Raw genomic sequence first — 21,544 nt, forward strand, 5'->3', positions numbered from 1 at the left:
CCAGGGACCTGGGTTTGATTCCAGCCTCAGGTGACTGTCTGTGTGGTGTTTGCACATTCTCCCCGTGTCTGCGTTGGTTTCCTCTGGGTGCTCCGGTTTCCTCCTACAGTCCAAAGATATGCAGGTCAGGTGAATTGGCCACGCTAAATTGCCTGTAGTGATAGGTGCATTAGTAGGGGAATGGGTCTGAGTGGGTTACTCTTCGGAGGATCGGTGTGGACTTGTTGGGCCAAAGGGCCTGTTTGCACATGGTAGGGAATCTAATCTAATCTGAAAAATGTGTTGCTGGGAAAAGCGCAAGGTGGGGGAGATAAGGTATCTCAGTCCCAACCCTCGGAGTCAGCACCACCTTCTTAACCTGCAATCTTCTTCCCGACCACTCCGCACCTCCCCCCCCCCACCCCCAACCCCCTCTCCGGCCTATCACCCTCACTTTAACCTCCTTCCACCTATCGCATTCCCAATGCTCCTCCCCCAAGTCACTCCTCCCTACCTTTTATCTTAGCCTGCTTGACACACCCTCCTCATTCCTGAAGAAGGGCTTATGCCCGAAACGTCGATTCTCCTGCTCCTTGGATGCTGCCTGACCTGCTGCGCTTTTCCAGCAACACATTTTTCAGCTCTGATACTCCAGCATCTGCAGTCCTCACTTTCTCCTAATCTAATCTAATCTCCACTGCCTTTCTTTGTGTCCATTTCTGGAATAAGATGGCAACCTAGACACAAGTGCATTTATCCTATGATTATCTCCTTTTTGTCTGCTGACATCAACTCTTTTAGCATTTAACTATTACAGACTGGCCCTCCAACTTTCTCTTTCGTTCAGATCATTCCTCCTTACGTCCCACTTGCCCTTTCATTCTGCATATTTAAAACTTTTTCAAGATATGATGAAATGTCATCAACCACGAAACATTGATGCTGCACAGCTGGCTGGGCATTTTCAGCATCCTTTGTTTTTATATCTCACCATTTTGCCTTTGTAAGAAAAATTGCATTCATTCTTCCATCTTGCTGCATAACTCTGCTGTCAGCTTGGAAACCTTGTGCACTTTTGAATGGAAAGTTTAAGCCATGACAAAGTAACAGTGGATGGGGTATTGGGCATGCCTTCTTTTCTCAAGAGTTCTGAGCCTTCGAAATGTTTTACTGGTTACTACTATAGGTGTTGGCTGTCTGTATTGTTCTCAGGAGGAGGTGGGACCAGACTGCCCAATATGGGGGTGTAGGACATTTGTACTTCATCATGAGGCTTTTCACCCCATCATGTCATGCCAGTGGAAAAAGAGTTATCCAATTTAATCCCAGTTTCCTCTTGTTCTGTAACCCTAAAAGTTATGTTAAAAGCAAGGGACCACCACTGTAAGACCATAAGACACAGGAGCAGAAAATAGGCCATTCAGCCCATTGAGTCTGCTCCACCATTCGATCATGGCTGCATAAGTTTCTCAACCCTATTCTTCTGCTTTCTCCCCGTAACTCTTGATCCTCTTGCTACTCAAGAACCTATCTATCTCAGTCTTAAGTATAGAGGAGAAAGTGAGGACAGCAGATGCTGGAGATCAGAGCTGAAAATGTGTTGCTGGAAAAGCGCAGCAGGTCAGGCAGCATCCAAGGAACAGGAGAATCGACGTTTCGGGCATAAGCCCTTCTTCAGGAATCTGGATTCCTGAAGAAGGGCTTATGCCCGAAACGTCGATTCTCCTGTTCCTTGGATGCTGCCTGACCTGCTGCGCTTTTCCAGCAACACATTTTCAGTCTTAAGTATACTCAATGACCTGACCTCCACACCTTCTGTGTCAATGAATTCGATAGATTCACCAGTCACCAGCTATTCTTAACTATCTGTTCTTACAGAAGCTAATCCTGATCAGCATTGATTATGGAAATACCCGCCAGTCATTCGCTTTTGTTTCCAGCCACTGAGCCAATTTGGGATCCATTGTCCTTGGATCATACAAGTTCTTACTTTTCTGACCAGGCTGCCATGCAGAACTTTAGTCAAGTGACTCACTAACATCTGTATAAAATCCAGGTTCATAAAGAATGAAATGCAGAGATCTTGCCATCTTGAAGATAAGTAACTGCCAAAAAAAATTCCATCGTGCAAAGTCCTGGTTTAAATTACCCAAACTCACTCCAACAGGATTTTTTCAGAGTATATTTGCCCATATTGGCAGTGGATTTCTTTTCTGTCTACTTGCTTCTCCAAGGGGATTACCAGAATTATAAGGATGGAGTCAGAGTTTAGTCATGATATTCCAGTCATTGGTATGAAAAGAAAAGACCTTTTGAATTGTCAGAATGGCAAGTTTGTAAGTTCCTGGATGTAGGTGAATGTTGCACTCATTGAGGGACTGTGCTGAAAATTAAACATTGACATCCTTGGAGTCATATCAAAAGTTAAAGAATTTTAAATGTATGCAAAAATCCTTAATTTCACTGTCTTTTAATCTCAGGTTGCCATAAAGCATGGACTTGGTCTCTACTTAACAAGAATAACTATTCATTATAAAGAAATGAATTCTAGCTGCAGATAAGTCATTATTATCTGTTGGCATATAACGCTACTGGTTAAGACTCTAAACCCCCTGTTAGGGATGCCCATGATTGAGCAGTACAAAATGGCTGACATCTGCCCACAGCTAATGCAGCAGAAAATGGCTGACAGTAGTTAGGGTGCTTGGGAAATATTCGCTTAATATAATCCTCACAAGTTGAACAATAGTAGATCTGTACAAGGAGAAAGTGAGGACTGCAGATGCTGGAGATCAGAGCTGAAAATGTGTTGCTGGAAAAGTGCAGCCGGTCAGGCAGCATCCAAGGAGCAGGAGAATCGACGTTTCGGGCATGAGCTCTTCTTCAGGAATGAGGAAGAAGGGCTGAAGAAGGGCTCATGCCCGAAACATCGATTCTCCTGCTCCTTGGATGCTGCTAGATCTGTACAATCAAAGATACTAGACTGAGATAGAACGTGAAGCTGCAGTTGTGTACATAGATAAGAACATTTTGCAATAATTAGTTGAATAATTTAAGCAATTCGTTACATCATGAAGACTAAGTTTTAGTTAAGATTCTTCAGATAATCATAAATATAGATTCTGAAGTAGTTATCAATCAACATATATACAAAAAAAATCACTAAAAGCATTAGAGGAAAAGTTTCAAACCAATTTTAGACAATAAAAGCAACCCAATATCATTACAGGGAGAAACGAATTATAGGTCTGATTTTGGAATGTGGATTGAATGAACACATTAAGACCCAACTTGTTAGCTAAAGAAGTCTAACATTAGGTGTGACCACATAACTTTGTTGTATTTGATCCAAAATCAATATTCTTTTGGATTTCCTGCAATGTAGAATTTAAAAGGTCCTGAAGTGATAAGCAAGTATCCAATTAATTCGCAATTAACATGGGGAGCTGAAGGTGTTGTACTAGGGATCCAATTACGAAGGGATAAGTTAGCACTGCTGACCAATAGTAAACAAGGAGGGGTTTTGTGTGTGTGTGTGTGTGTGTGTGTGTGTGTGTGTGTACGCTAAGCTTGAAGTGTATAAATTACGACATTCCAAAACTTCTTGTGTGCCTCATTTATCTGGAGAAATGTAGCTGAAAATCACAATGAAGGTTACCTCACACCACCCGTGACTCAATGGAAAATATGAGACCTAACACCCTGTTATAAACATCCCCTTTAAACATGCATAGAGGGAGACCCAGAGAGGAAAGCAATATTTTGGTCTGGGAAGGCAGTTCAGTGGACCCTCTGCACAGGGTTTGCTGAGATGAATCTTTTGGTGGTCAGAATCCTTCTCCAGGTACACTGAGTGACTGGTTCACACATAAAGTTTTTTTGACTTACTAATTAAAACTCACAGCTTACATAACTGGAAAGAGAAATAAACTGACTAGCTTCAGGATTGAGATTTTTTTTACCGCAGGGTAAAGACAGTTCCTTCCCTTCCAATGCGTGAACATTCCCAGTTTTAAGGTGTTCAGCAAGCTGGGAGCCGATCATATTCTGGTGGCAAGCAGAAAGCCTTTGTCACTGATAATTAGTCAGGAATCCACAGACCAATCAGCTACTTGGTGCCAGTCAAAGCTCCTTTTGTACATAGCCTTTGGCCCCCATGTCATCTGCATCCATTACTACTTGATCTAGCAGCTGTGTAAACAGTGTCGACAATGAGGGTCAGGTTAACCTACTTTTAAAAGTGCAGCAATCCTTGGTTTTAAAAGCAGCTATTTTTCCATTTCAGTCCTCAATCAAAAGAAAAAGATACAGACTTAACGGCGACACTGGCAAGGCAGTATTTATTTTCAATCCTTTATTACCCTATGACATTAAGAGTCAGCCATGTATTGTGGGACCAGACTCTCATGTTGGTTAAACTGGGTACGGAAAGCTAGTTCCCGTCCCTGAGGAATGCTTGTCAATCATCTTGTTAATCAAAGTCAAGAGTAAAATATTGTGTGATGATCTCTTCTCCTTCTTTACTTCCAATTTGTAACATTTGACACAATAAAACATACTATCCTCCTCTCACACTTTTATCTGTGACCTAATCTAGTGGAATTACTCCCATCTACCAATGACATGTTTTAATTTCTTTATGGTATTACTCCCCCACAGTATCTATCCAAGACCCTTGTTGCTTCTTGCCATGTTTTGTAGTATCACCTGAAGACCCAATCAGAATCCATATGAATGCAGTAACATCCATTTATCTTTATCCACTACAGGGCGGCCTCGATTATCCAAACGAGATAGTGGGCACTATGTCGTTCAGATAATCGATTATTTGGTTAATCGACTAAATGCCTTCCCTCTGGGGCTTGGAGTTTTTAAAGTCTACTCCTCGTTCAGGAGACAAGGCAGCAGCACACAGTGTGCGAGGCCCTGCCCCCAACACCACCACACCACCACCCCCCCCCATCGCCCCCAGCCTCGTTCTACAACACTCCCCCACCCGCTCCCCAACCCTGTACACACCCGCCCCCTCTCCAGGGCAGCTGGACTGGACACCAACAAGATTGCTGCCATTGCCTTTGTGGGGTAAGTCTCCAAATAGCGACACGCACACACACACAACTTTTTGACTGCAACTTTTTGACAGGTTCCACTGTACAAGACAATGTTGGAGAAATTATGTTGGGAAGGGGGGTTTGGCTTAGGGTCCACCTGCGTAGAACTCCAGGGAAAGTGTGGGAAGAGAGAGAGAGGGCAGGCAGTCAGTCATTTGGAGACAGTGCCTGTTTAATCACTGCAAACAAAACATGATCACTGTTGGAAACACATCTTTGATATAGTGTTTCTATCGGGACCTCAAGATCTCCTTCAGATAATCCGATTTTTGGATAATTGAGGTTACTCTGTATTTGTCTCAATCCATCCATTGCTTCTGTGTCACCATGCTGTCTTGCATGACATGCAGTCCGGGATAAGTCATAACTACCTCCAGTAAAATGCTTCACTACTAACTGCAAACACTCGCCACTGATGCTACCCTCTTCTCCAGCATTTGTCTGATGTAGAATCTCTGTTCTAATAGTAACTAAGCTTCTGACCCCATTTCCTCTCAATTGCAAAACTTAGGCACATATACATCTGTAAGGTAATAGGTATTAACAACATAATCAGGAACATTTTTGGTCCTGCCTCAGTTCCAGAGGCAGTTCCAGTTGGTGAAAACCTTATCCAGCCCTTTGTTATTTCCAGACAAGACTATTCCAACTTCAAAATATCCTCCAGTTGTCCACCAACCACCTCATCTGCAAATTTCTCTCAGCTACCTGACCAATCTTATTCATTCCTACTCCTGATGAAGGGCTTTTGCCCGAAACGTTGATTTTACTGCTCCTCGGATGCTGCCTGAACTGCTGTGCTCTTCCAGCCCCACTAATCCAGAATCTGGTTTCCAGCATCTGCAGTCATTGTTTTTACCAATCTTATTCAATGCCAGGTCTAGGGGTGTTAAGATTCAACTCATCAATAGCTTTGGTTCTTCAAATGTAATATCATATTTACACTTAGATCCGATAAGAGCCTTAACTCCTCCCTCCCTTTGTAACCACCACCAGTCCTGCTTAGCCGGAATCTGTAAAATTCTACCCCATGTCTCTGTGACTTGCTTATCTACCTTCATCCCTGTTATCACTTTCCCAAAAGCCCATGACACAAGAGCTTGTGACAGATGCATAAAAGACAAATGCAATCAAAGACATGGAATTAAGCAGAAAAATTGATCTGCACAATTCTGTTTCTATGGCATCAGCTTTAGTGTGGAATAAATCCCAGAGCCAACATTGAGTTTCAATTTATTCCTCATTAAAGCGTTTCAGTAGTCTTGAAGACCATGAAATGAAATACAGCTGTCCTGTCTTTGAAAATATACAAAATTCTCCCATTTTCCATCTCCACTTCTTTACAGAGAGGACCTTGAATTACTGATGGACTGAAAGGATCATTTCTGAAGTTATCTCTCTAAATCCTTCTCAGCCCCCCTGTAAATCTCTTCATCAACAGGTAAACTCTTAGGCCCTTTGTAAGCTCTGGGCACAGGGCTGGAATTCCTGATCGGATGGCTGCCTGTGTTTGCAATTTTACTCCACTTTCTCCAGAAACAGATTGAGCCCATGGCAAGATATTTGCTTGTCTCGTGGTGCGAGTGAAGTTAATCAGGAGCAAGGTTTTCGATACTACCATTGCAGAATGCATAGTCTGTATTCGTTGTCAAATAGGTGGAAGATTGAACTGCAACTTGGGTTCAAAGTTCTTTATTAAAACAGACTTAAAACTTAGCCTTGGCAGGCATTGGCTTGAAAATATCATCTGCTTCCATTTGCTTTCACATCCTGATTAGTTCACGCATTAAATGTCATGCTGAAGTTAAGCAATTAGAGCTTTAAACTCAAGCCATGTCCCCTATTAATGTGTAAATACTAGTTCCAGTATCAAACAGTGACAGACAGGATGCCTTGCAACATCCATTGCCAGATCATATCCTATGGGCCTAATGCCACTTCCCCAAAATGACAGTTGGCAGTTCACTGAGCAGTAGGGTTGCCAACTCTGTTTGCATCTATTCCTGGAGGTTTCAAAATGTGACCTTTCATCACCAACACCTACATCCAGCTTCTTTCCCTCCCCTAGCCAACACTTTTACAGGTTAGTATTAAGGTGTTTGGCATGCTTGCCTTCATTAGTCAGAACATTGAGTATTGGAGTTGGGATGTCACATTGCTGCTGTACAGGACATTGGCAAGGCCACTTTTAGAATACTGTGTTCAATTCTGTTTGTCCTGCTACAGGAAGAATGGTGTTAAACTTGAGAAGGTTCAGAAAAGATTGACAAGGATGTTGCTGGGACTGGGGGGGGGGGGGTTTGAGTTATAAGGAGAGGCTGAATAGGCTTGGGCTTTTTCCCCTGGAGGCTGAGGGGTGATCTTATAGAGGTTTGTAAAATTATGAGGGCAATGGATAGGGTGAACAGCCAAGGCCATTTTCCGAGGGTGGGAGAGTCCCAAACTAGAGGACATAAGTTGAAGGTGAGAGGGCAAAAATTTAAAAAGGACCAGATGGATAATTCATTCACACAGATGGTGGTGATGTCTGGAACAAGCTGCCAGAGGAAGTGGTGGAGGCGTGTACAATTATAACATGTAAAAGGCATCAGGATGGGTATGTGATTAGGAATGGTTGGGAGGGATGTGGGCCAAGTGCTAGCAAATGGGACTAACTCAGATTGGGATGTCTGGTAGCCATGGACAAATTGGACCAAAGGGTCTGTTTCAGTGTTATGTGACTCTATCTCTCATAAAAGTATTCAGAGAAAATGGGGAAAATACATGAAGTGTTTTCTCATTAATGTCTATATGAATTTCCATTGGACATGCGTGTGAGAAGCCTGGAGAAGCCCCAATACTGGGAGTATCCAGGCCAATGCTGGAATGGCACTACCCTCATACCCTTCCCACACCCCACCCCACCCCATCCCAAGATGGCAGCGTTTAGAGAGATATTATTGTGAAAGGGGGTGTGGATGAGTAATTTTTTACAGCACTATTATCAATTATAGATGTAACCAACTTTGATTTACTCACCTCATGCATGGTGGAAACAGAATGAATAATAAGGAGATATGATTGGGGCCAAAATGATTGAGCTTCCAACAAGATAGGATGATTGGCCAAGTGTGAAACAGGTAACTTTGCATCATTGTCCAAGCCAAACATTTGTCTGTCATCTCTTATTTTGGAGTCACTGTTGATGTTTGACCCAACGTGTCCTGTCGGCTTTCGCTGTTGACCCTTCATGCTTCCACCTTCTTTCCTATCAGGAGCAGAAGAATTGTCAGGCTTCATATTCTGATGCTCTAGACCCTTCCTACAACATTGCAGCTTCTTCAAAATGGTTAATGGTTTCTTAACTTACCTAAACTTCCTTACAATCAAACTCCCAGAGTTGAAAAACTAACAGTTGTATTGACATCATTGGAAAACCAGTACACTATGGTACAAAAACAGAAATTTTGGAGAAGACCAGCAGGTCTGGCAGCATCTGTGGAGCGAGAAACAAAGTTAATGTTTTGAGTTCAGTGACCCTTCTTTAGTCTGATGTTAATGCTGCTTCCTCTCCACAGATGTTGGTACCAAATGGCAGACCTGCTGAGTTTTTGTTTCAGAATTCCAGAATCTGCGGCTTTTTATTTTATTTCAGTATATTATTCAGGATATTTATTTGAGTATCAGTACACAATAAGTAATACTGGATGCAACACTGATAATACTAGTTATGATACCAGTACAGTTATGGCACAAGTACTAATTATGGGGCCAGTCAAACTGGCTATGCAATCAATTATATTGATTCTCACATCAGCAATATTGTTTATGGCCCTCAATACTGGTTATTACACTAGTAATACGGATAATATGGGTAGAAATAGGGCCAGTAATATTAGTTGTGGTACCAGTAATATTGGTGATGGCACCTGTCAGAATGTAGCAGGATGACTCCAGGGTGTATGCAACTGCCTGTGATGCTATATACAGATGATGCCCCAATGGGTTTTTCATGCCTTCTAAGGTCAAACAAAAGAAACAAAATTAAAATGATTTTGAGGCTGACAAAAACACAGCAGCATCTGCAGCAAAATCAATGTTGACAGTCACTTCAGAATGTGAGAGGTATGTTACTGAAAATCTAAGGCATTAAAGGATATAGCCACAAAATGAGGGACAACACTTTTAAAAAAAACATGTGACACATATTTAAGCCAGGGAGGCAAGGGGAAGTGATACCCTACAGGCATTATAATTATACTGTTCATGCAGAAACCCAGGTAATACTCTGGGGACTTATGTTCAAATCCTGCTACATCATCAGATGTAGCAGCATTGACGTTCAACTTATGAAAACTAGGAGAAAGTGAGGACTGCCAATCCTGGAGATCAGAGTCAAAAAGTGTGGTGCTGGAAAAGCACAGCCAGTCAGGCAGCATCTGAGACCAGGAGAATCGACATTTCCAGCATCCTTGATGAAGAGCTTAAGCTTGAAACATTGACTCTCCTGCTCCTCAGATGCTGTCTGACCAGCTGTGCTTTTTTAGCACCACACGTTCTGACTCTCAATTTAAGAGAATCTCATAATGACCATGAGTCAATTGTCAAGAAAGAACTAACTGGTTCACTATTGTCCTTGAGGGAAGGATGCTGCTATCCTTACCTGGTGTGCCTAGACATGGTGTTTGATTCCTGACTGCCTTCTGGGCAAATAGGGATGGACAATAAATGCAGGCCTGGCCAGTGACATCCATATCCTGTGAACGAATAATAAAGAAAACAAACAATGCATATCCTTCCCCCTTCATCACTTGTCATGGTTTGCTGTGCTGTGATCTTTTTCTGTGCTCTGTTCCAGTACATTATCTTTTCTGATAAAATCATGGAGCAGGGGCTGTTCCTTGCAGAACCTTTGGTGTTCATTGCATTTAGATCAGAGATGCTGTTGTCATTCTTGGTGAATTATATGAAAGTTTAATTGCTGATTGCAGTTACTGTTTCCACTGACCTAGGCTGGTTACCATATTGATTCCTTGTGAGAGGAATAAGAACGAGGGGACACAATTTAATAATAAGATTAGGAAAACATGTTTTGCTCTCCCAGAGGGCTGTAAGTCTTGGAATTTTTTTTCCCCAGACAGCAATGGAGTCTCAGTCATGGAATAGTTGTAAGGCAGAGGTCGCTATATTCTTGCCTCAATGAGGGCATCAGGAGGCAGCCAGGAAAGTGGAGCTGAGAATACAATCAGGTCAGTCACAACCTTATCAATTGGGTGAGCAGCAACAAGGTGCCAAATGGCCTAATGCTGATCCAAATTCGTAGGGTTGGAATGTTTGTCTGTTTTACATTCAGTTGACTTTTATTGGAATCACTTTAAAAATAACCTGAAAATAAGGTAGCACAACTTCAGCAAGGAGAATTCAGGAGAATTTGACCAATCATTACAAATCAAGAATACGTAAGGCCATGTGTCTTGTGTTGGCCAACATTTCATCCTTCTCAGTTTTGAGATTTTGGATTCAAAGGCATCAATAGTATCAGTTTCCCACCACTACCCGACCAAGCACTGTGTTTTTTTTACTTCATCACCAGTCTCACATCACACCACATCTCCTACTACCAACCTCAGTCTGACACTTACATCTCACAGACCAATTCTGAATGACTCTAAGGAAATGACCAATGGACTAAAACTGAATGATTTTTTGGACTCAGGTCAGGACAAATCGTCACATTGTTGCGACTGACCCAGGCCAACAATGCTTGAGATCCTTACGGATGGGAGACCAGACAGAGTTTCTCCACTTCATTCTGGATGAGATTCAAGCCAAGTCAATGTGGACTCAACCATCAGGCCACAGGAAATTGGCCATTCAGCTCTCAAGCCAGGTGCACGATACCGGTGGAACCATGGCAAACCTCTTTGTCCCAATTCCATTTTCTTGGTTCTGCTGACACTTCTGCTCTGCCTTCACACAACAAAAGGTCAATCTTGGCATTACAAATTCCAATTGTCCCATAATGCCTGCCTCTTAAAGGAGGGGCAGGGGGTTTGGAGGTTGGTAGAAGAGGACCAGGGCAGTGATTGTGGTGTAAGGTGGTTTCCAGATTTCCTTTCTCTTGTGTGTTTAAAAGTGCTTTCTGGTTTTACTCCTAAATGGTTGAGCTCTTACTTTAACTTTGTTCCAATTTATCCTGTTTCATTTCTATTCAGGGAAACAATTTCTCTGCCTTGAATCAGTTAATCAGTTTTAAACATCTCACTCATATCACCCTCCTAAATATTTTTAATCAACCTGTTCAGACCCACCAGAGCAAGTGGAAATTGAACCCAGATCCTCTCACCTCTTGATTTGCTCAGGGAACGCAATACAAATTTCCGACAGCAGCCTCACATTTTCAACTCCACACTCCTCGCCTTCAAGGACTGGTATCTGGGACTTTAAACAACCTGCTTGGAGATATTTTGGCACAGTTGTGGGGCAAATACAATCTGTACCTCGACCATCTGGCCCAGAGGTAGTGACATTACCACTGCACAGCAAGACCCCTGTTTAAGACCAGTATGTCCTCTCTGTGGTGCAATGCCAGTCGTGATGCTCCAGAATGAGTCAGGCCCAGGGTTTGTCCAACTTTACAGCAAAGCTGAATTCAATAATTAAGGCAACTGAATGACTGCCAAAGCCCTCATTCACAGGACACAAATTTCCATTTACTAACTCATTAATTCTCATACACAAGTAATGATACTAATGCACTAATCTTATATCATTACAAATGGTAAGTCTTTCAAGCCAACACACTTTAGTAACAGTACCATGGCTGATGTTTGTCTAGCCCTTTTATATTCATTCTTCCTGGTAACTTCACAAACAAGCACTGATTGCACCAGCATTCTTGACCAGGCCTCAGTGCTGGGGATGTTGGTCTGGTCAAGAATACTGATGCAATAAGTGCTTGTTTGCGAAGTTACCAGGAAGAATGAATATAAAAGGGTTAGGCAAACATCAGCCATGACCACTCCATGATCTGCTGTGATGGGCTGGGCACATCACCCCCTCCCCCCCCCCCCCCCCCCCCACCCCATTACCGACACGAAACTCCCCAAGCCGGTGCTCTACTCCCTACTTCAAAACAGCAGGCCAGCCCCAAGTGGGACAAAGGAAGCGCTGCAGTGATACCTAGAAACATACAAGACATGGAAGATAGGACCAGGATGAGGCCATTTGGCCCTTTGAGCTTGCTCCACCCTTCATCATGATCATGGCTGATCATCCAACTCAAGGCCTCACTGGGTGAAGTGCAGCATTCCTACAGACATCTGGGAATCACTGGCCCAAGACCATCCAAAATGGAGGAAGAGCACCCCGGAAGGCACCGGGCACCTCAAGACCTGCCATTGGGAAAAGGCGGAAGCCAGGGAGAAGCAGTGTGAGGGGTGAATTGCCACATCAACACCCCATCCACCTCCTTCCGGTGACCACCTTCTTCCCCAAATGTAACAGAGCCTGAAGATAGCTGCGTGGTCTGTGCAGCCACCTACAGATTCACCCTGAGAGTGGGAGAGAGTGATTCTCGTCTGTGAGGGATTGCCAATGATGATAATGATTACCAACTGTAGCACTGAACTTTTCTTCCAAACTTTTGCATGCCGCACAGGTGGAGAACAACTCATAAAGGATCCAGGCTGACTCCCCAGTACTGAGAGGGTGCTGCATGGTTGGAAGTGCCACTTTTCTATTCAGTTGTTAAGCAAATGCCTCAACTTCTCCCTCACCTGGAACTAAAGGATCCTGTGACACAATTTCAAAGAAGAAAGGAAAGTTTTTCTTTGTGACCCCTCACCAATATTTATCCCTCAACCAACCAATCTCCTTACTGTTGGGTGTGTTTGCTGCACATTATTCCTGCTGCATTGCCTACATTACAAAACTACACTTGAGGGGAAAAGGGTATGAAATTGGCAGCAAAGCACTTTTTAACATCTTCATATAATGAGGTGTGCTACATTAATTAGTTTCTTCGCTCTATCGCCTTCACTGAAAATTGATTATCTGGTCATTACAACACTTTCAGTATGTGGGAACTGTTGTGTGCAAATTGGCTGCCATGGTTCCTACACTGTAACAGTAAATATACTTCAAAAGTGGTTTATTGACTGAAAAGTGCCTTGGGCCTCTCTCAGGTCGTGAGATAAATAATGCATATGTGAGTGAAAATTCTTCCTTCGGTTCATACCATTTGTAATCACATTATTTATACAGCTTTATGAAATTGTATCTCTCTAACACTTGTTTGCAACTGTGTCAAGTTTCTGCAGGTATTGTTAGGGGATTTACCATCATGGAAATGTTTCTACAATCCGCTAAAACTGAAAAGGGGACTGTCTGCACAATTAATGATGCCTTACATTTTCGCTCCCTCCTGAACTCTCTCCTTCTTTACAATGTTTCCTCAAACTTTTGATTGCCTGTCCAGATATTGCCTTTGTATCAACTTTCAAAGAATCATAAAATGGCTAAAACAAATAAAATGGCTAAAATGGCTAAAAAAAAGTGGCTATATGGCCCATTGCAACAGTGCTGGCATTCTGAAGGAGCAATTCACATCGTACCACCCCCCTCCTTCTCCATGTAATCCTGCGCATTTTTCATTTCAGATAATTAACACATTCCACCTTGAAAGCCTCCATTGAAGCACATTCTCGGGCAGTGCATTTCAGATATTAAGGACTCACTGTGTACATTTTTCTTTCCAGATGCCACCTTTGTTTCTTTTGATTTGGACATGCCGGTGTTGGACTGTGGTGTACAATGTTAAAAATCACACAACACCAAGTTATTGTCTAACAGGTTTATTTGGAAGCACACTAGCTTTCGGAGCGATGCTCCTTCATCAGGTGATTCCAAAAGCTAGTGTGCTTCCAATTAAACCTGTTGGACTATAACCTGGTGTTGTGTGATTTTTAACTTTGTACACCCCAGTCCAACACCGGCATCTCCGAACCTTTTAGAATGACCATGTTGGTTTCAGTTCTTTCATATGTATATCGTAAAACTGTTTTAAAGTTACATTCTCAAGTGAACGTTAACAATTGGTGTCATGTCGACCCAGATAATGTACTGAAGGTGTGAGGTTGCTCAGTGTGAGACTGTACCACAATGTTCAGACTGCTTCTTATCTAAAAAAGGGAGTTACAGAATCTTACATGGATTCATGCAGCTTTTGAGCAAAATAAAATGTAATTCTGCAAGTTCAAATGGATTTGGGCAATATTGATTAAATTTTCTAATGCAATGCTGTTACAGAAATGCAGTTCATGGTTTGTTGTTGTAAATGGCACAATGGACCTCACCCTGAGCCCAATGTCCATGTCATAAGTGTCTGAGCACGAAGTGACTTCTGATGATGTTACGTCGATAATACAACATCTATTTCCCTGGCTGACCTTCTCATGTAGCTGCAGTAATCTAGAAAAAGTACAGAAAAGATTTACTGAGATGTTACCTGACTTGGAAGGTTTGAGTTATAAGGAGAGGATGGATGGGCTGGGACTTTTTTCCTTGGAGCACAGGAAACTGAGGGGTGACCTTATAGAGGTCCATAAAATTGTAAGAAGCAGAGATAAGGTAGATAGCCGACAACAGTTCCCCATGGCGGGGTGTCTAAACTAGATGGCAGAGATTTAAGGTTAGAGGGGAGAGATGCAAAACAGTCCAGAGAGGCAATTTGTTCACACAGAGAGTGGTGAGTGTCTGGAATGGACTGCCATAGGTAGTTAGCGAGTTTTGAGAAGATTTATAGCTCAGGTTGAGGTTCTGGATAGAGGTTTGCTCACTGAGCTGGAAGGTTCATTTTCAGACATTTAGTCACCATACTGGGTAACATCTTCAGTGAGCCTCCGAATTATGCATCATCTGAAGGTGATGAGGCTTGTTTGGCTAAAGGCCTTCTTGTGTTCCCAATGATTTTATGGCTCATCTGAAGGTGATGAGGTGATGATGGTGATGAAACATCTGAAAATGAACCTTCCAGCTCAGCGAGCAAACCTACATCCAGTGCCATAGGTAGTGGTGGAGGCGAGTATAATTTTGTCATTTAAGAAACATGGATAGGTATGGAGGGTTATGGACCAAATGCAGATAAATGGGGCCAGATTACTTATGAAAACTGGGCGGCACGGACAAGTTGTAGCGAAGGGTCTCTTTCCATGCTGTTAACCTCTATGACTCTGTCACACTCTTGCAGCTTCAATTCCAATATCACTGTCGGTTATTATTAGAGTGTCATAGAGTCATAGAGATGTGTAGCATGGAATTAGACCCTTCGGTCCAACCCATCCATGCCAACCAGATATCCCAACCCAATCTAGTCCCACCTGCCAGCACCCGGCCTATATCCCTCCAAACCCTTCCTATTCATATACCCATCCAAATGCCTCTTAAATGTTACAATTGTACCAGCCTCCACCACTTCCTCATTCCATACATGTACCACCCTCTGCGTGAAAAAGTTGCCCCTTAGGTTTCTTTTATATCTTTCCCCTCTCACCCTAAACCTATGTCCTCTAGTTCTGGACTCCCCAATCCCAGGGAAAAGACTTTGTCTATTTACCGTATCCATGCCCCTCATAATTTTGTAAACCTCTATAAGGTCACCCCTCAGCCTCCGACGATCCAGGGGAAACAGCCCCAGTCTGTTCTGCATCTCCCTATAGCTCAAACCCTCCAACCCTGGCAACATCCTTGTAAATCTTTTCTGAACCCTTTCAAGTTTCACAACATCTTTCCGATAGGAAGGAGGCCAGAATTGCACGCAATATTCCAACAGTGGCCTAATAAATGTCCTATACAGCAGCAACATGACCTCCCAACTCCTGTACTCAATGCTCTGACCAATAAAGGAAAGCATACCAAACGCCTTCTTCACTATCCTATCTACCTGCGACTCCACTTTCAAGGAGCTATGAACCTGCACTCCAAGGTCTCTTTGGAGGCCAAATGTGATTACAGTGAAATGCTTAGCTTCCAGTTGACCATGTCTCTGTGACTGTGTGAATAACAATTTGGTAGATCACCTGTCCCAGTAGTCCTTCTTTCGGTCATTGTCAGTTTGAGTCATAAAATCATTGGGAACACAAGAAGGCCTTTAGCCAAACAAGCCTGTACCAACAGGGAAAAAAACTATTACTTATTTACACTCATCCCATTTTTTAGCACGTGGCCCATAACCATGAACAGTATGACATTTCAAGTGCTCGTTAGGTTGTTAGATTTCCTGCTTCTACACCCTCCCAGCTCTGCACTTCAGATTCCCATCACTCACAGAGTGAAAATATGTTTTTCTAAATCCTATCTAAAGCTCCTAACCTTCACCTTAAAATTATGCCTCTCATTATTGACCCTACAACTAAGGGGAACAGCTGTTCCTTATCCACCCTGTCCCACGCCCCTCATAACCTTAGTTATGTCCCACCCCAAACAGATCCCCCCACAATTATTGTTTGACAATACAGCTCTGAACAGCCTAGAGGCATGGCAGCATGGTGGCTCAGTGGTTAGCTATGCTGCCTCGCAGTGCCCAGGGTCTCAGGTTTGATTCCAGCCTTGGGTGACTATCTGCATGGAATTTGCAAATTCTCCCCATGTCTGCGTGGGTTTCCTCTGGGTGGTCTGGTTTCTTCCCATAGTCCAAAGATGTGCAGGTCAGGTGGATTGCCCATGGTGTTCAGGGATGTGTAGGTTAGATGCATTAGTCAGGGATAAATGTAGGGGAATGGGTCTGGATGGGTTAGTCTTCAGAGGGTCGGTGTGGACTTGTTGGACCAAAGGGCCTGTCTCCAAACCGCAAGGATTCTATGATTGACATTCTTAAATATTAAAAGTGCTGTGTAAATACAATTTGCTGTTAGTATTCTGATGAAGTGGATGGTCCATTATTGGTCAGAGTATTGAGTACATGAGTTGGGGTGTCATGTTGCAGCTGTACAGGATGTTGGTTAAGCCACTTTTGGAATACTGTGTTCAATTCTGGTATCCCTCCTAATAAAAAGGATGTAGTGAAACTTGAAAGGGTTCAGAAAAGATTTACAAGAATGTTGCCAGGGTTGGAGGATTTGAGCTTTAGAGAGAGGTCGAATAGACTGGGGCGTTGGAGGTTGACAGGTGACCTTATAGAGGTTTATAAAATCATGAGGGGCAGCGACAGAGTCGAAAAGTGTGGTGCAAGAAAAGCACAGCATGACAAGCAGCAACTGAGGAGCAGGAGAATCAACATTTAGGTATAAGCTCTTCATCAGGAATATGGGGGCGGGGGGGTGAAATGTGGTGAAGGTGGCTGAGAAATAAATGGGAGGGTGGGGGTGCGGGGAAGGTAGCTAGGAAAGTGAGAGGTGGAGGCAAGTGGAGGGATGATGGTGATAGGTCAGAGGGGAGGGTGGGCAGATAGATGGGAAGGAAGGCGGTCAGGTAGGACAGGTCAAGAGGGTGATGCCGAGTTAGATGGTTGGATCTGGGATGAGGTGGGAGGATGGGAGATGAGGAAACTGGTGAAGTCAACATTGATGTCATGTGGATGGAGTGTCCCAGGCTGAAGATGAGGCGTTCTTCCTCCAGTTGTCGGATGACTTGGATTTGGCAGTGGAGGAGGCCTAGGACCTGCATGTCCTTGATGGAGTGTGATGGTTAGTTGAAGTGGTTGGCCGCAGGGCAGTGGAATTGTTTGGTTCTTGTGTCTCGGAGGTGTTCCCTGAAATGTTCCACACCTTGGCATCCTGTCTCCCCAGCCCAATATTGGAAAGGCCACATATTCTTCAAAAGAGTCTCCATCAAGGGATAGCTAGGTTCCAATCTATGACAGCACCAGTGTCCATTCCAACAGAATCATCAGGAATGTGACTCCCTGCTGTGTAACATAAACAGTCAAAGTCAGTTAATTGTATTGTCAGCTACAACAACAAGGAGTTGCATTTATGTAGTAGCTTTACCACAGAAGAAGACGTTAAAGCACACGTTGAGTCAATAATTGACCAAAACTGGAAGAAAGTGATATTGAGATAGGTGACCAAAGCAAGGTCATCAACATAAAACCTCATTGTACATTTATATCACACATTTATTGCACTAAAATATCTTGAAGAACTTCACAGGAGCATTATAAAACAACATTCTAACCCACATAAGAAATGCTAGGTCAGATGGCCAAAAACCTGTTCAAGGAGGCAGATTTTAAGGACCATCTTAAATTAGGAAAACGAAGTCGAGAGATACAGAGAGGGAATTCCAGAGCTTCAGTCCAGGCATGAAAGGCATGGCTGTCAATTCTGAAGCAATTAAAATCAGGGATGTTTAACAGGCTGGAATAAGGAGGGTGCAGAAATCATGGATGATAGTGGAGTTGGAGAAGATCAGAGAGATAGGAAGGGCAAGGCCATGGAGGGATTAGATTAGATTAGTTTCAGTGTGGAAACAGGCCCTTCGGCCCAACAAGTCCACACCGACCCGCCACCCACCCAGACCCATTGCCCTACATTTACCCCTTACCTAACACTACGGGCAATTTAACAAGGCCAATTCACCTGACTGGCACATCTTTGGACTGTGGGAGGAAACCAGAGCACCCGGGGAGAATGTGCAAACTCCACACAGTCAGTCACCCGAGGCGGGAATTGAACCCGGGTCTCTAGTGCTGTAAGGCAGCAGTGCTAACCACTGTGCCACCGTGCCGCCCAAACACCACGGATAAGAATTTTGGAAACAAAATATTGTTTGACTAGGAGTCAATGTTGTTCAGGCAGCACAGGACTTGACACAAAATCTGACACAGTTAGCAGAGTTTCGAGTGATTTGAAGTTTGTTGAGTGTAGAATATAGGCAACCGACTAAGAGTATGATGAAATACTTAGGGTCTAGAGTTAATAAATGCATGGATGAAGCCTTTGATCGGTCAACTACAAAGAGGCTTTTAAAGATGGAGAGGGAAAGTTAGACAGGCTGGAGAAAAAAAATCTAGGAATGTGATTTTCAACAACGAAAGGCCTCAGAAGGTAGCAATGAAAAGAAAGAATGTCAGTAATGGGCCAACATTTATTGGACTAGGACATGACTTTGTGTTTTGCAATTGGTTTAAGAGTTGTAAAATTGTTTCAAATTGAATTTCTAAACACAGCCTCAAGGATACCCTTGAGACCTGTCTAACCATCATTATTGCGCTGTTAGTGCATTTTGTGAAGAGGAGGAGGTCAAAAATCAATGCAGATCACAGATTATTCATACAGGAGTGTCTGTAGGTATTGAAAACCAATAATAGCACATGGATTATATCTTATTTAATGTTATGGCTTTTAGTTTATTTTTAAATCGACTTAAGTCCTTAAATCTGTCTTGCTGAGTGTTCACACAAAGCTGTTGGAACATGAACATTGAAAATTGATGGGTAGGATAAGAACGAGTGGTGTGCGAAATCATTCCATGTTCATCATATTTGGAGCTTAACAGCTAAACATTCCCAACCCTGTGTGGCTCTCTGCATTGCAATTATACTGCGAGAGGTGATCAAACAAAAAAGAATGGAATAACAAAGTAAACAAAGTACTCTGGAACATTCTTCTCCGATTCACTTGTGTTTGGAGTGAGTCCAGGTGGTCACAAAAAATTGTACCATGTGGAAGAAGGCTATTTGGCCCGTTGAGTCATCTCTGTCTTGATTGAAGAGCAATCCAGTTTGTCTCACTCTTCCCCACACCTTTGCATCATTACTGATTTGTCTCATTGCCTTTTGAAAGATCCTGTTGAGTCCAGTCCACTTTATTTTGATTCCAAATCTGAAGAAGTCTTTATATTTAAAAAAAAAGGTTTTCCACATGTTATTGCTGATTCTCTAGCCATTCACCTTGAATCAGTGTCTTCCAGTTTATGTGGGACAAGTGTTCGTCAGAAAGACATATTTTCTGCTAAACACCTCAAAGGTAGCTCCATTTCCAGACAACAGAAACAGTTTAAAGGGGTGCATTCACCTCAAATCTAGGAGAAACCTGTCATTCGTAAATGTGAAAAGATTATGAGAGTAAATAAAACAAAGAGAAGCAGTGAGATGGCAACATACTTGGGTATTCCGTGATTTCTTCAATTCTTATCTCAGCTATTCAAATTTCGCTGTAGTGGAACAGAGGGATCTTGGAAATTCAGGTTCACAGTTCTCTGAAAGTGGACTTCTGGGTAGACAGGGCAGTGAGGAAGGCTCTTGGTACACTGGCCTTCATCAGTCAGGGCATAGAGTATAGATGTTGGAAAGTTATGTTGCAGCTGTACAGAATGTTGGTGAGGCCACACTTGAACTATTATGTTCAGTTTTAGTCACCTTGCTGCAGGAAGGATATTATTAAACTGGAAAAAGTGCAGAAGAAATTTACAAGGATGTTGCAAGGGTTCAAGAGTCCGAGTTATAGGGAGAGATTGGAGCAAAGGAGACTGAGGTGCATAAGATCATGAAAGGCATGAATAGGGTGAATACACTCAGTCTTTTCCCAGGGTTGGGGAATCAATGATAGAGGACATCAGTTTAAGATTAGAGGGGAAAAAAAATAAAAGAGAACCTGAGCGGCAACTTTTTTAAACAGAGGGTGGTACACATATGAAATGAGCTGCCAGCAGAAGTGGTTGAGGCTGGTACATTTACAACATTTAAAAGGCATTTGGACAAATACACGGAGAGGAAAGGTTTAGAAGGACATGGGCCAAGTGCAGGAAGTGGGGTTACCATGGATAGACATGGTCGACAGGGACCAGTTTGAGCCAAAGGGTCTGACTCCATGCTGTAGGACTCTATGACTCTATGTTCTATGCTGGTCAAACTCTTATCTTCAAACTTCCAGTAACTTGAAGCTGAACTGAAATTACCGCCTGGATCCTGACTCTCTGTCTTAATTGTATGAAACTTTATTTATTATCAGTGACCCTTAGTTACAGAGTCATAGAGTCATACAGTTGTACAGCATGAAGACAGACCCTCAACCTAGTTCCACCTGCCTGCGATTGTCCCATATCCCTCAAACATTTCTTAGTTGTGTAGTTATCTAAATTTCTTTTAAACATTGTAACTGTACAAGCATCCACCAATTCATCTGGAAGTTCATTCTACACACGAACCACTCTGCGTGTAAAATATTTGCCCCTCATGTCTTTTTTAAATCTTTCTCCTCTCACCTTAAAAATGTGCTCCCAAGGGCAAGGTTTATTGAAATCCCCTATCCAAGAGAAAATGACCTAGAGAAAAGAATCTGCCATTCCCCTTCTCTATACCCCTCATTATTTTATAAAACTACTTTATAAATTTTAGTTCTCAATTCTCCCCCAAGCTCTACTTGATCAAGTCCTCCAGAAGATCTTATAAGTTTTAGTTAAGTCTTCTAACTTTAAGTCTTCTGACTCTTCTAACTTTAACCATGGACATTCCGAGATTGCGAGACTATCCTCAT

This window comes from Chiloscyllium punctatum, chromosome 26, assembly GCF_047496795.1.
Source record: "Chiloscyllium punctatum isolate Juve2018m chromosome 26, sChiPun1.3, whole genome shotgun sequence".
Taxonomy (NCBI): domain Eukaryota; kingdom Metazoa; phylum Chordata; class Chondrichthyes; order Orectolobiformes; family Hemiscylliidae; genus Chiloscyllium; species Chiloscyllium punctatum.